General features: G+C 43.1%; 1 long non-coding RNA gene across 1 annotated transcript in view; it reads left to right on the top strand.

Moving 5' to 3' along the window:
• The window catches only part of LOC106505556 (uncharacterized), a 492239-nt gene extending 477939 nt beyond the window's left edge, over positions 1-14300 (top strand). Inside the window, exons 9-10 of the long non-coding RNA XR_014822526.1 lie at positions 8941-9028; positions 11319-14300. This is a non-coding gene — a long non-coding RNA (uncharacterized LOC106505556). The remainder of the gene's footprint in view (positions 1-8940; positions 9029-11318) is intronic.
• Positions 14301-14307: the final 7 nt, after the last annotated feature.

A 14307-nucleotide genomic window follows, 5' to 3' on the forward strand; every position in this document is an offset into this window, starting at 1 on the left:
GGTTAAGGATCCTGTGTTGCTGCAGCTGTGGCAACTGCAGTTCAGATCTGATCCCTGCCCCTGGAATTCCATAGGCTGCAGGGCAGCCAGAGAGGAAAAAAAATGTATAAGATCTGAGATATGCTTAAAAAGTAATTTTTCCACGGTTGATGTTATGTAGAAAATAAATCCCAACAAATGTCAAACTGTGGGCTAAGAACCACAGAATGCTTTAGAACAGAACACAAATATTGGCTCCTGCAGCCTCAACAAACATGTACACTGTGACTCTTTCTCTAAGCTTTTCCAAGTGGGAATAACTTGTAGCCTTTATCAGTTTTTTTCCAGCTATGCCCTGAAAAACAAAAAAGACCCTGACTTCGGGGGAAGATATTGCTAATCTCTGGAAGTTCTAAATAATAATAAGGAGGGGTACATGGAAATCTGGTGATAGATGGAAACTTGGTCTGAGGTCATCTAACAATAGGTTCAGTTGGACTATGGACTAAGATTATCCTAAGATTATTTCTCTATTCCCTGAAAGGAGTCTACTTAGTAAATGGGCAGAATACACACTGGATCCTAGAGTCATGGAGCAAACATGGTCAAACATAAGCCCATGCAGCTCCCTTTGCTTGGGGATTTGAGAGATTAGTGCCACCATCAAATACCTGAGTGATGTGGGGGTGATAGTTCACACACATGCTTATTTAATTCAACAGTGAAAAACCCAAGAAATAGACCCTCAATAATGTCCCTGCTTTGTGTCACCATAGTCCCACTATTTCATACTGTTTATTTGTTAACTTAATGAGATGGACAGCTGAGTGTTAGTTTTATGATCTCTATGCTTTTAAAATAATTCCTGTTTTAAATTTCTTCTTTTTTTTTTTAATGTATTTTTAGGGCCGCACCCATGACATATGGAGGTTCCCAGGCTAGGGGTCTAATTGGACTTGTAGCCACTGGCCTATACCACAGCCACAGCAACTTGGGATCTGAGCCGCCTCTGGGACCTACACCTCAGCTCAACAGATCCAGCAATGCTGGATCCTTAACCCACTGAATGAGGCCAGGGATTGAACCCACAACCTCATCATTCCTAGTCGGATTCGTTTCCACTGCACCACAACAGGAACTCCAAATTTCTTTATTCTGTTAAAATAATGAAAAAAAAAAGTTTAAAGAAAGTAAGAGAATTTAAAAATTAGAAAATTTGTATTTCAGAGGTAAAAAAATGAAAAAATATAAACACAAAATCAAATCATTGTGAATGAATGGATAGACGAATAAGCATATGCTTATGTTATTGAAAAATGACCATTGGAGAGAGAAGCATACAGGTAAGTTCCTAAAAATTGTTTGAACCCTATCTTTTTGTTGTTTTTGTTGTTGCTGCTCTTTAGGGCCACACCTGTGGCACATGGAAGTTCCCACGCTAGAGATCAAATTGGAGCTGCAGCTGCCAGCCTACACCATAGCCACAACAACATAGGATCCGAGCCCTGTCTGACCTACACCACAGCTCACGGCAATGCCAGATCCTCAACCCACTGAATGAGGCCAGGGATCAAACCCTTGTCCCCGTGGATACTAGAGGGTTCATTTCCACTGAGCCACACCCTACCTTTACATAAAACATAGCACTATCAAGTGGAGTGAGGTAAATGGATTCATGGGAGTCTATGGACTTTAGAATAGGATGGCCTTGGTGTGTGTTTTCACTCTACCTTTCACTGACTTCCAACAAATTCTGAACTATTTTGTTGAATCCTCACTTTCATCATCTGTACGTGGAGTATTTTATTTGTGAGTCTTCACATAAACTGAATTATTCAGAAGCCTATTTTACATCTGAATAATTTTATTCAACAGGAGCTAAAAGAGCCAGTTCTGGAAACTAACTGACTCAAGTTGAGTCCCACTTCTGCTCTTTGCTAATGGTATGCTCTGAAGAAGTATATTCCCACTGTGCCTCCATGTTCTCATCCCTAAAATGGGCCTCACAGGATTTTGTGAAGACGTACAAGAGTCAATCCATAAAATACTTGGAATTACAAGTAAGCGTTTATATACTTTAGCAATTATTATGCTCAGTTAAGCATCTGAAGTAAACTCAGATTCTTGAGTTTAGATACACTTACCTGAACTCAGGGAAACATCTTAAGTCTAAGGGCTTATCATAGAGAGATAGTCTGGTCCCTGGAAAGTATTACTTCAGACAAAATTTGAATTAACCGTATATAACATCCTCGCCTCCAATTCAGTGAATCTGTCATTACTAAACTGCATAAGTCTCTGAGAGGAACATCTGTTAGTATGAGGGTCTTCAGTAATCAAAACCATAAGGGGGAGTTCTCATTGTGGCTTGGTGGTAATGAACCCAACTAGTATCCATGAGGATGAGGGCTGGATCCCTGGTTAAGGATCCAGTGTTGCCTTGAGCTGTGTTCTAGGTTGCAGACACAGCTCATATCCTGTGTTATTGTGGCTGTGGTGTAGGCTGGCAGCTGCAGCTCCTATTCTACCCCTAGCCTGTGAACTTCCATGTGCTGTGAGTGTGGCCATAACAAGACAAAACAAAAACAAAAAACAAAACCATAAGGACTTGAGAACTGAGTTCAATCAAAAAGGAGCTATTTTAATTTTGGGGACCTTCTTTGGAGATGGGTTTCTTTTTTCCTTTTTTCTTCCTTCCTTCCTTCCTTCCTTCCTTCCTTCCTTCCTTCCTTCCATCTTTCTTTCTTTCTTTCTTTCTTTCTTTCTTTCTTTCTTTCTTTCTTTCTTTCTTTCTTTCTTTCTTTCTTTCTTTCTTTCTTCTTTCTAAGGTTCTACTCAGGACCATCTCATTGGCAAATAACCATGCTGGGCAGGCAATTTCGAAGGAGTGTATGCTTCTATTTGAAGGAGGTCATAGGAAGTAAGAGAAGCAATTAAATACAAATCCTGCCATCCGGCTCATTTCAATACTTTTCATATCTTGTATAGAATCTGAAAGTGACATGCTGAGAGTTTATTAAATGTATTAATGGGCTAGCAGCCCTTTTATCCACTATTTCTTTACCTGGGTAAAGAAAACCATTTGACAAAAATGAACCTCTTAAACTCTGCCTCCGTGACCAAAGCATTCATGGTTGCATGGAAGTGAGGGCTGGTCATCTACGCCTTAGCCACAATGGAAACTCCACACATGGCTATTTCTTGCTTTTGAAAAATCTTCTAATTGTCTTGGTGAATCCCAGGGCAGCCTTCTTCTATGCAGGGATTCAGCATTCCAGGACACTTTGATGTGATGTTACATCCATCTGAAGATAGGCTTATAGCTCCCCTGTAGCAAGGAAAGAGTAGGTGAAGAATTCTATCAGTTTGCCCGCAAGAACTAGTTACATGGACCTGGCAAACAGCAGAGAGGAACAGGGAGGTAATGTGTCCAGAAAGGCTGGAGAACTGTAGCTGTGAGTGAGGTGGTATCTGCTACTCCTCCACTTTTGCTGAGAACTTGGATAGAAATAAGCCAATGAGAGATAGGTCTTTTTCTGCTATTAGAATCTTAAGACAAGGGACTGAGCTCTGATGTGCAGGAGCAGGGAAAGAGCAGTAGTAAGTCTGAGCTCAGCTTATATTTTATTTATTTATTTATCTTTTTCAGGGCACACCCACAGCATATGGAGTTTCCCAGGCTAGGGGTCAAAATGGAGTGTAGCTGCCGGCCTACACCACAGCCACAGCAATGCAGGATCTAAGCTGCGTCTGCAACTACTTACACCATAGCTCAGGGCAACGCTGGATCCTTAACCCACTGAGTGAGGCCAGGGATCGAACCTGTGTCCTCATGGATACTAATCAGATTCGCTTCTGCTAAGCCACGTTGGGAACACCCTCAGCTTACAGAGAAAGCTGTATTGATGTGATGGCGGTGTCACAACCATCACATTGGGAGGTCCTTCTGAGACCCAGCCTTACTTGTCTGACACCCTTTGTCCTAAGAAGGAAGGGATGTCATCAGGTTTGCCCTAAGCCTCACCCAGGTGGCCAGGTGGCATCTGGAGACCTGAGGGTCATCCACACTGGGACCAGATGGGGGTGCTGGGAGGAGCGTTGGCTGCTCTTATTTCTATTTTCTCCCCTTGGCCCACAAGTTCATTAAGTAAGCTCCTTTCTGATGTACATATTTGGGATTAAAGAAAAATGAATTTAGTTGAAACTAACAGATTGACTGGGAAATGCCAAAGTTATGTTGTAAAATATTAGAATCAGCTCCCAAAATTCAGGCTTGGCCTTATTCCTATTTGGATGACAAAGAAATACTGAAATGCCCACATCTTTCACCCTTTAGTTACTACTCTAAAGCACTGAGACATTGTCTCCACAAGGCCCAGTATCGATGGGGACACAGAGATGAACTCAAGAGGGTCTGGTCCCTTAATAAGACCACTATGTAGTGTAGGGGTAGGGGCTTTCAGCACCATCACGGGTGTAAACAGAAGAAAGTCCAGGATGCTGAGGTAGAGAAGAAAAGACTTCAGAGGGTCAGGGGAGACCCCAGAACAAGGAAAGCTTAGTTCTGAGTGTTGGAGGGTAAGTAGGATTTCTGATGTGGAATCCTGGACACTTACAGGCTACGACGGGAGACAATTCTCTCAAGTGTCACAATCAGCAACACATTTGTTTTTATCTTACAGCTAGGATGAGTTTGTAACTGATTGGATTTCTTTCTTATTTATTTTTTTATTACAGTCTAGTTGATTTACAGTGTTTCTTCAATCTCTGTTATACATCCAAGTGACTCCATCACACAGAGTTCCCTGTGCTGTAGTGTAAGGCCCCATTGTCCATTCATTCCAAATGTAAGAGTTTGCATCCACCAATTTCTTTCTTTGCCTTGGCTTACAGGAAGGACACAGGCAGACTTGGGGCCCCAACAAACAACTGTGCATGTGTTCATGACATGAATCTTTACCTTTGATTTAATCTTTTTCTTACCATACCTTTTTTTTTTGTCAGCCAAGTTATAATTTATTTTCCTATTTCCTTAGATATTTTTACAGCTTCAGTATCAAATGTACCCTTTAAAAGAATAGCCTCTGTAAGTGTAAGCATTGCATTCCATCAGCTCGGAAGAGCATTTATGATCAATGGTTGTTGACTGAGATAATTTTGTCTGTTTTTTTTTTTCTTTTCAGTTCCTAAAATGTTATTGAAGTACAGTTGATTTACAATATTGTGATCATTTCTGCTGCACAACAAAGTGATTCAGTTATACATGTACACACATCCATTCTTTTTCCCGCATAGATTATCACAGAACATTGGGTAGAGTGTAGTGCACAGGGAACTCTACCCAATATTTCTACCATATCTTCTTTTCTCTTTCTCCATCTGTTTTTACAGTCCTATTGTATCTTTCTTCTTTAAGTCATTTCCACTTCCTTTTTGAGTCAATTACAATGGTAGAAAAGATTTTGTAGGATTCTGCATGGTTTGGTGTTTGTGGAATGGAGGATGGGGGAAGAGAGGTGTGACGTTTTCATCATTAGCATGGCATGAGGGATGGATTGAGGCTGAGGCCTGAGAAACAAGTGAGGAGTCCTTCTTTGTCATGTGTATAGATGATATTAAAGGCCTGTAAGGGCAGCAGTTCTGCAATGGACAAGGAGAGAACTGGACTCAAGAGAGAGTGTGGAGATATACTATTATTGCAAGATGATCAGGAGTGGCTTCCAGGAGTTCCTGTTGTGGCTCAGCGGGTTAAGGACCCAATGCTGTCTCTGCGAAAATGCAGGTTCAATCCCTGGCCTCACTCAGTGGATTAAGGACCCAGTGTTGCCACAAGCTGTGATGTAGGTGACAGATGCGGCTCGCATCCTGTGTTGCCATGGCTGTGACATCGCCACAACTGCAGCTCCGACTCAACCCCCGGCCTGGAAACTCCATGTGTAGCAGGTGTGGCCATAAGAAAGAAAGAAAGAAAGAAAGGAGTGACTTCCAGATTTCTAGTTTGAGCTACTGGGTGGATGGCAGGATCCCCCGCTGAAGTAGAGAAGCAGAAGAAGGAGAGAAATAACAGGCCAGAAAGGAAAATTCCAAGCATAAGTTGAGGTGATAATGGATCATCAGTTTCAGGTAGAGAAGGGAAGGATGTGAAGTCAGAAGATCTGAGGGACCAGGAGAAAATGGTGGAATTCAGTGGTTACTGTTATGTCTGGTGGAAAAGCAGTAATAATGGAGGAAGAAGGATGGGATGTTGCAGGCAAGACCGTGGGACTGTGAAGCTTACGAACTCACAGGAAGAACTTTGGTGGGTGGTGACCAGGATGTGGTCCTAGGAAGGAGCTGCTCCTGGGGACAGCAGGTGATGGTCACTGAGGTACGGAGGTTGAGGATGAGGATGAGGTTGCAGCTACTTGCCACTAAAAGGAAGATTCTGATGTGTGTGCTGGCAACATGGAAATAATCCAAAGACGGTTGGTAGGTAGAGATATGGAAGGTAAAGTGCATTGTGCCAAATATTAAGAGAGTCAAGAGAGGAGATTGCTGTACGTGTACAATATAGCACATAGCATGGGGTCAGAAGTGGGAGCTATAAATATGGAAAATCCTTCTTCAATTTAGAGCCCAAGAAAACAGGAGGCATACCAGCACTCCAGATGAAGCAGAGGTAATGGAAATACTTCTCCCTGCTTGCATACTTCACAAGGCTCATGTGTGGACCAATGGGAGCTGCAGATGAAAGTGGAGCTGGAGCACAAACTTCGGAAGTATTGATGATACGGAATCGAAATTGAATCTGCCATATTGATCACTATTTTTATTCATAGGAGTTGGCTCATTGTGGCCTGAGGCTGTTTTCATAAGTCTAATCATGTCCAAAACATAAATTTTGTTGCCATAGAGCCCTGGAATCGCAGCACTGTTACATGATTCATTGGTTCATGATGGGTTGGTACCATCAGAGCACCAGTTAAACATGAGGATGTCGGGTAAAAAATAATATTAAAATTGACATGGATATGTGAAACAGAATTAAAAGTCCACTGACATGTTTAAAGGAAAGTAAGACTTTATAAAAACTTTAAGATTTGTGTGGATACTTTTGGCCACTCTCCCATGTTTGGGGGGATTATATTTTCCCTCCTCTCTGACTGCCAGTGTGCCTGATAGAGGAAAAGTGTCAACAGTCCTAGCCACATGATTCAGATGCTGGGGGCAATTCTGAAAGAGAGTGTTAAAAATTGCTTATTGAGTGTTAAAATTTAACACTTACTGAGAGTGTTAAAAATTGACAGGAGTTCCCTAATGGCTCAGCCCGTTAAGGACCTGACATTGTCACTGCTAAAGCTCTGGCTTGAGCTTTGGCAGAGTTCAATCCCTGAACTGGGAAATTATAAATGCTGCAGTTACAGCCAAAAAAAAAAGAGGAATGAGGAAAGAAAAAGGGAAGCAGAGCATTGACAGTACAGACAGCTTTCTGAAATGCTGACATAGAAATCTCCAGCCATCCTTTGGAAGTGTGAGCTCTTTGAAGTCTGTAGATGACATCAGGACCATCTTTGCACATACTCACTGGAAATACCCCAAAGGTCTGACAATTAATAAATTATAGCACATCTTTATGATGGAACATTATTGAAATTCTGATGATGATGTAGACATATATTCAGTTATGTGGAAATAGGAGACACTAATTATTTTTCTTTTTTAGCTATACCCATGGCATGTGGAAGTTCCCAGGCCGGGGATCAAATCCAAGCTGCAGCTGTGACCTACACCACAGCTGTGGCAACACCAGGTCCTTAACTCACTGTGCCACAGCAGGAACTCCAAAACATTAATTTGTAAAAAGATATTACAAAGTGCTTCACAAAAAACTCAATCATTATTCATATATATGTCATGGTTATTAGGATATAGATATTAACATTGTTGTTTGAGAGTAGTGGAATTTGTGTATGATTTGATTATGTTTCTTGTCTACAGTAAACACATATTAGTGGTGTTATAAACATAGTAATAAGAGAAAATAAATAGAATATCTATGGGGAACTCACCAGAGCATTGTGTCCTAGAAAGCCTTTTTGGGAAGAACAGAAGTTTATCTACAGAGAACAAGTGAGATAAGCATCTTTTTATTCTCATCTTTTCATATTCCTACCCTGGGAAATTGCCCAGCCGGCCTCAGGGCGGTCATAGGTTTACAGGCTTTCCATACTCTTACTATGCTCTGCAAAATACACCAGACCGCAATACCTGCTCAACTTTGAAGGTCATAGGTAGCTTCCTGGCGTCTAGAGCAAACTGGCTTTATGCTCACATGTTATTTTTGTCCTTTGCTTCTGATCTGAGTCTTGAGGGAAAGGCTTCAAGCCAGCTTTAGAAAGAGAAGCTGCTGTCATTTGTGAATGCAGTTAATTAGAATAACATTTGCTTTTAAGTATTCAATATTTGGCATGATTATCAGACCTAAAGGTTATGTTGTTCTATCAGAGAAGCTGGGCTCCAGGGATGTCTGTTGTCTCCCCAGACTGGTGCTGGCTAAATCTAGGAAGCCGAAGTGCAGAGGAATAGCTGCCTCAGATATTAAATCTGCACATTCTAGCAAGGAAGCGCCACTATTGACAGATGGATTTCCTCCGTGTGGACAAGTGACTGGCTCAAGTCTTGAGACTGTTTTTGGGAAGTGCTGGAGGGAAAGGATTGTCCTACTGGGAGTTGTAAGAGGTCCAAGGGTCTGCTTCAGAGGGGAAGTCGGTTAGGGCAAAAGCTATTTGAGTGTTGACAGGGCTGGGCCTGCGTTTCTAAGTGGCTGGCAATTAAACTGCCCAATGAAGAGAAAGTTCCTCCACAGGGAGCATAAACCCCCGCCTTACCCCAATTTCAACACTCAGCTGCCACCATCTAAGGGAACTACTTGATGCCTAAGACAGGTGCATGCTGGGAAATAACTCCTCTTCTCTTTTCAAGGTTTTGCTGTGAAAACACCTAATATAACAGCGACAGACGTTCTGTGCCACGGCATGCCATGCATCAGGTGGACATGGTGGGGAAGCTGGTAGGTCGTGCTTAAATAGAATCATCTGCCTTGGAGGGAAAAAAGAATGTGTCTGTTTGGTAGGGGCGTGGGAGAGTAACTGAGAAAGCCGTTGTGGGAACAGTGCCGGCTGCCTCAGGCTGCATTTCTAGGTTATTCTTCCCCCTGAGGAGCACACACATACTGACAATTTCACTCAGAAACTGTAGTTTATTGTAAGAGATGAAAGATGCATGAATAACATTAATGATAATTCTCAATGGGTCCCAGGACTCGTGAAGAGTTTAAAAAGGAAACCATGGTTGCTTACTGGCTTCATGCATTGTGTTTGGAAGGGAGAAGTCTGGTGTCGTTGAGTAACTTTCTGTTGCAAATCTTTGGCTTCAATCAATTATTCCTTTGTTTCTCATTAATTCAATTTCCTCTCTCCTTTCTTAAGCTCCTCGCCTGGTTAAGACTGAGAGAAAACTTAAAAGCAAACCAGTCACCGTATGATCATTTGCATTCAGTCTCTTTTAATGGATATCAGAATTTCTGAGGCCAAGGGTGCCAGGTTTTAATAATCTTCAACTTGGCCATTCACACAGCTGTTAAACTGGGCATCTGCACTTTACCGTAGGCCCTTCCCTCCAGTTGGAAATTTGTTCTTTGTGTCTGTTCAGCTAAATTTTACTGAGGCAAATATGTCTGTTCGACTGTAGAAAATTATCCAAGCCTTGGTCTCCACACTCAAGAAGCTCCAGGATGGAGTCCCCATTGTGGCTCAGCAGAAACAAATCTGACTAGTATCCACCAGGACGCAGGTTCGATCCCTGGCCTCACGGAGCGGGTTAAGGATCTGGCTTTGCCAGGATCTGTGGTATACGTTGCAGATGCAGCTCAGATCCTGTGTTGCTATGCCTGGCAGCTACACTCCAATTTGACCCCTAACCTGGGAACTTCCATATGCCATGGGAGCAGCCATAAAAAGACCAAAAAAAAAAAAAAAAAAAAAAAAGAAGAAGTTCCAGACTGATTACGGTCCTTAAGTTCCCAATTTCCATCTTCACAAGTGTGGACAAAGAATGTCACCTGCCATTTTTCAGTAAAGGAAGGATGTTGTGGCTATCAGCCACTGACACAGCTCCTTAAATATGACCCTGGGGGGATTCAAAGGAAATGAATGGAGAAAAACAGGATCCTGGCCCTAGACAGTTAAGGTGCATATCAAAGGGACAATTTCAATGAGCCCAGAATCTTGCATCTTCTCTTAGAGAGACAAGCGCTAAATTCCTTAACTTGAAATATCTGGGGAGTTTTGTGTGTCTGTGTGATTAGCATTAATCTTTTGATGTTCCACTACATTTTTTTTTTTTTCTCAGCAAAAACTCCTATATCTCCTGGCTTTCCCTTAACCACTCCCTCAGAGCTGAGAGGCCATATCTGTAAGCCCACTGAATAAAACATAATTCTCAACTTTCAGGTTGTGTCCTTTTTTCAGCTGATGCATGCAGACCTAAAAATATAGGTGAGATTTAAAGAGAAAACAACACCAACACCACCTAAGAGAAAATTTCAGACAATGTGTAGTTAGTGGGAAATAAAAAATGTCATTAATTTGTACTGGGAGTTCCCAGGTCAGTTTCCTGAATGGCTTGAGTGTGGAAAGGACAATGTTAAGAATTCATGGGAGTTCCCCGTGTGACACAGTGGTTAACAAATCCGACTAGGAACCATGAGGTTGAGGGTTCGATTCCCTGGCCTTGCTCAGTGGATTAAGGATCCGATGTTGCCGTGAGCTGTGGTGTGGGTTGCAGACTCAGCTCGGATCCCGAGTTGCTGTGGCTCTGGTGTAGGCCTGTGGCTACAGCTCCGATTCGACCCCTAGCCTGGGAATCTCCATATGCTGCTAGAGCGGCCCAAGAAATGGCAAAAAGATAAAAAAGAAAAAAAAAAAAGAATTCACCTTCCCCCTTAATTTTTTACTGTTCTGGGGGTTAAGAGGCAAAGGCCCTGGGTTTCTCTGAGTCTGGGGGCATCAGTGTTTGGGGTGCTCACTCCATGTCAGTGGTTGAAGGCTGAGGGAGTGGGTTAACTGTGCTGCTGCAGAATGTGGGAACTAGACAGCTGGAACTGCTGGACTCGCTTCAGTCCTGGAAGAGGACAGAATATTGCTGAGGACTAGAGAGCTTCCCACTGAGGTTTTTTCACTTGTGTGCTTTGCTGCTATTGAAACTCCTTTCTCTTCTCTCCTCTGTCTCTGTTGTTTGAGCTGATACCTGGTTCCCACTGACTTGTAGATTTTGCTGACTGTCTGCTCTTATCTCCACAGGAAAGGAGCTGATTGGTTACTGTTTGGTTCCCTGTGACTGTATGGTATGCCAACTGGAGATTGGCACTTGCTGTCTGCCTCTACAAGGATGGACTCGTGAGCCGCTGCAACTGCTGACCCTCAACCCGTCCCGAAAGGAGCTCAGGATGGAGGTCCAGAGTGACACCCTCTGTGCTCTGGGAAAACTGGCAGAACAGGACTTTAAATAGTTAGATATTTCCAGGTGATAATTTTATGAGCCCAATTCTTGCATCTCCGCCTATCTAGAAAAGCACTAAAATCCTTCACAGTGACATCTGCTCCCTGTGACTAGCAGTAACCTTCACAAGACTTGCAGCAACCTTCTGCCAAAGGTGTGTTTAACAGCTGGTACCCCCTTCACAAAAATCATAAATAACACTGACTTTCCACCCTACCTCTTTGGAGTGGTTTCTCAGAGCTCTCTGAGAGACTGTCTCCCAGGCTATAGTTTTTATTTTGTACCAAATACCATTTAACTCACAATGCTCATGTTGCGCTTTTTATTTTTTTTTCCAGTTGATAACATCCTATCTATAAAGCCACAACTATTTTATCTGCTCTTGATTGTGCAGGTCAGGACTTCACAGAAGGCTCTGGTGTTCCTGTAAGAGGCAGGGTTTCTCACTCAGGATTGGTCACCAAGGACAGCTCCAAGTTCCTGGCACAACCCAGTAGCATCACACAAACAGCAACCAGCTTCCCCTGCTGGCTGCCTTTATCCTTTCTCTCCAAGTAGGATCTCTCAGGATCCCTCCCTTCCTGCAGGGGTCTGGACTTCTTACGCGGTAGCTCCAGGCTACAGAGAGAGCAAAAGCAGGTGCTGCTGTCAGAGAAGCACAAAGGCAGACATTCCTTACAGTGGTCAGAACAGCTTACTCTGAGAATAACCATTGCAGGAGGGAAGAGTCCAGCATGAATGGAACTGAATTTCACTGAGAGAAAAGGCAGGAGAGCATAAGGCTGGCATACTACGGGGAAGGCACTGAGGGGTGAGAGGAGGTAGTGGGACGAAGCCTCTGGGTCTACCAATTGGCACTCATTCAGAGAAAAACACACTTCTCAGATCCTGATGACAGGAGGCAGTGGGGCAAGCTGAAGCAAGGCAGCCACTGAAATTAGGCCCTTATATTTCCCCAAGAACTAGGGGCTAGAGCAGCAGTTTTCTCCCTGAACGTTTGCATTCCAGAGAGGAGACTCTTAAGTCCTTGGAGAAATATTCTGGGTAGCAGATTTACATCTCAAAAGGATTTTATAATTGCAAGCTTTCTAAAGTAACTGCTCTGGAGGACATTCAGGGACCTATCTAGCAAGAGAATTCAGCTGGGACAGAAAATATATTCTGGTGGTGTTGAGCTTTCTCAGGCAGATATGTTACTCAGAGGGTGGGGTCATCCTTAGGACGAGGCTTATGCTGCTAGAAGCCTTGCTAGAGTTTGGTCCTCTCCTAGTGCAAGAGGTTTGGACGGAGCCATTGCGTGTGAGCATTTTATAGTTATTCACTGCCAGGCACTCTCAAGCCCTAAGCCCACAAGTCCAAAGCCTCACTTCCTCTACATTCCCTTGATTAAAAGCAAGTCTACAGGCCCAGCCCAGATTCAAAGGGATAAGATTGCTTAAGAGTGAACACTAAGAGGCTGTGTTTATGGGGCTCACAATTGAAACTAAAACCACAATTGCTTTTGTCTCTATCCATCATGGACCATTCTTATGGGGCAGAATATTCATGCTAAGGCCATAAGCCAACTCCTAGGCAATTGCCTCACTCCCAGGCTCCACCTCCACCCCACTATGGCAAAGGTGGTTGGAATCACCACCATGAACTTGTTGTCCAAAAAACCCCCTCAGTCTCTGTCCACTAGTGCCAAATATAAATGCTGAAATAGTTTCAGGTAAAGGAGAAAAAAAAATAGCTTCCATCGCTTTGCCAGGCAAAGCAGGCCATAGCAGGTTAATGCCTTAAAGACTGTGCCCTACATTGGCAGAGAATAGGAGATGATCTTATAGTTTAGGAATGGAAAATAGGGCCGCAGATATGGATTGGGGTAGGTGGAAGCTTGCATTCTTCAAAGCTGGTATTTAGTGGCCCCAGACTGGTTGTGGCGGTCCTCCTTCTTTCGGAATGCTTCATCAAGTAGTTAACATCTTCCATTTGTTGAAGGTTTTAGTTCTGCAGAAGAGTTCAAAGATATTGTTAGGCATATCCCTGGAGAGGGCAACAGGACCCTGCCCCAAGGCTGCACTGTTGTTTCTTGACTGCTCCTCCCTTTGTTCAGCAACCCCCTCCCTTCCCTGATTAGCAAATGTTTGCACCTGACCTTTGGAACTCAGGGACAGTCATGGAGACTGAAGCTTATTCCCTAAAAAACAAGAAATGGGGGACACAAAGGTTTTTGTGGCCAGGAACCCCATAGGGTCCTGCTCATTTTCAAAATCTCCATTGAGCAAGAAAATCTACACAAAAGACATCCCTCCTGGGAGCTTTTTTGAAATAGGTGTTCTGGCACAGCAGACATTCAGCATTTCATGAGACTCCTTAGTGTTGACAATGAGGCTGGAAATCAGCTCTGATGTTAGGCTCTCAGAGAACAGTTAGTTGTTGTGTGCTAGGGATTCCGAGGTAGATGGACTGCTGCAAATGATTATTTTAAAATATGGCCAGGATTTTTGCTGTGGTTGTAGTTACTGTTGTTGGTTTTCATGGCTTCATGTCATCAGCAGGAAAGAAATCCTACTGGCAGGACCTCAGAATCCTACTCTTCTGGCTTTTTTCTAACTCCGGTCAGTTTTATTGGCACATATGGCAGAAGTTCATACAATTTAATTTGGGGGGACTTGAGGTCAAGTATATGTATATTCTAGAGCAGCACTGTCATCACATATTCAAAGGGCTCACCTGAAGGGTGAGGCTCTTTCACTCTTTATCAAATTTCCAATATGTGGTTGCAACTGCACCCCTTCTCCCACAAGA

The sequence above is a fragment of the Sus scrofa genome, chromosome 13 (genome assembly GCF_054392235.1).
Source record: "Sus scrofa isolate SSC_HxYL_T2T_F1_AM1 chromosome 13, Sscrofa_HxYL_maternal_Yorkshire_Landrace_v2.0, whole genome shotgun sequence".
Taxonomy (NCBI): Eukaryota; Metazoa; Chordata; class Mammalia; order Artiodactyla; family Suidae; genus Sus; species Sus scrofa.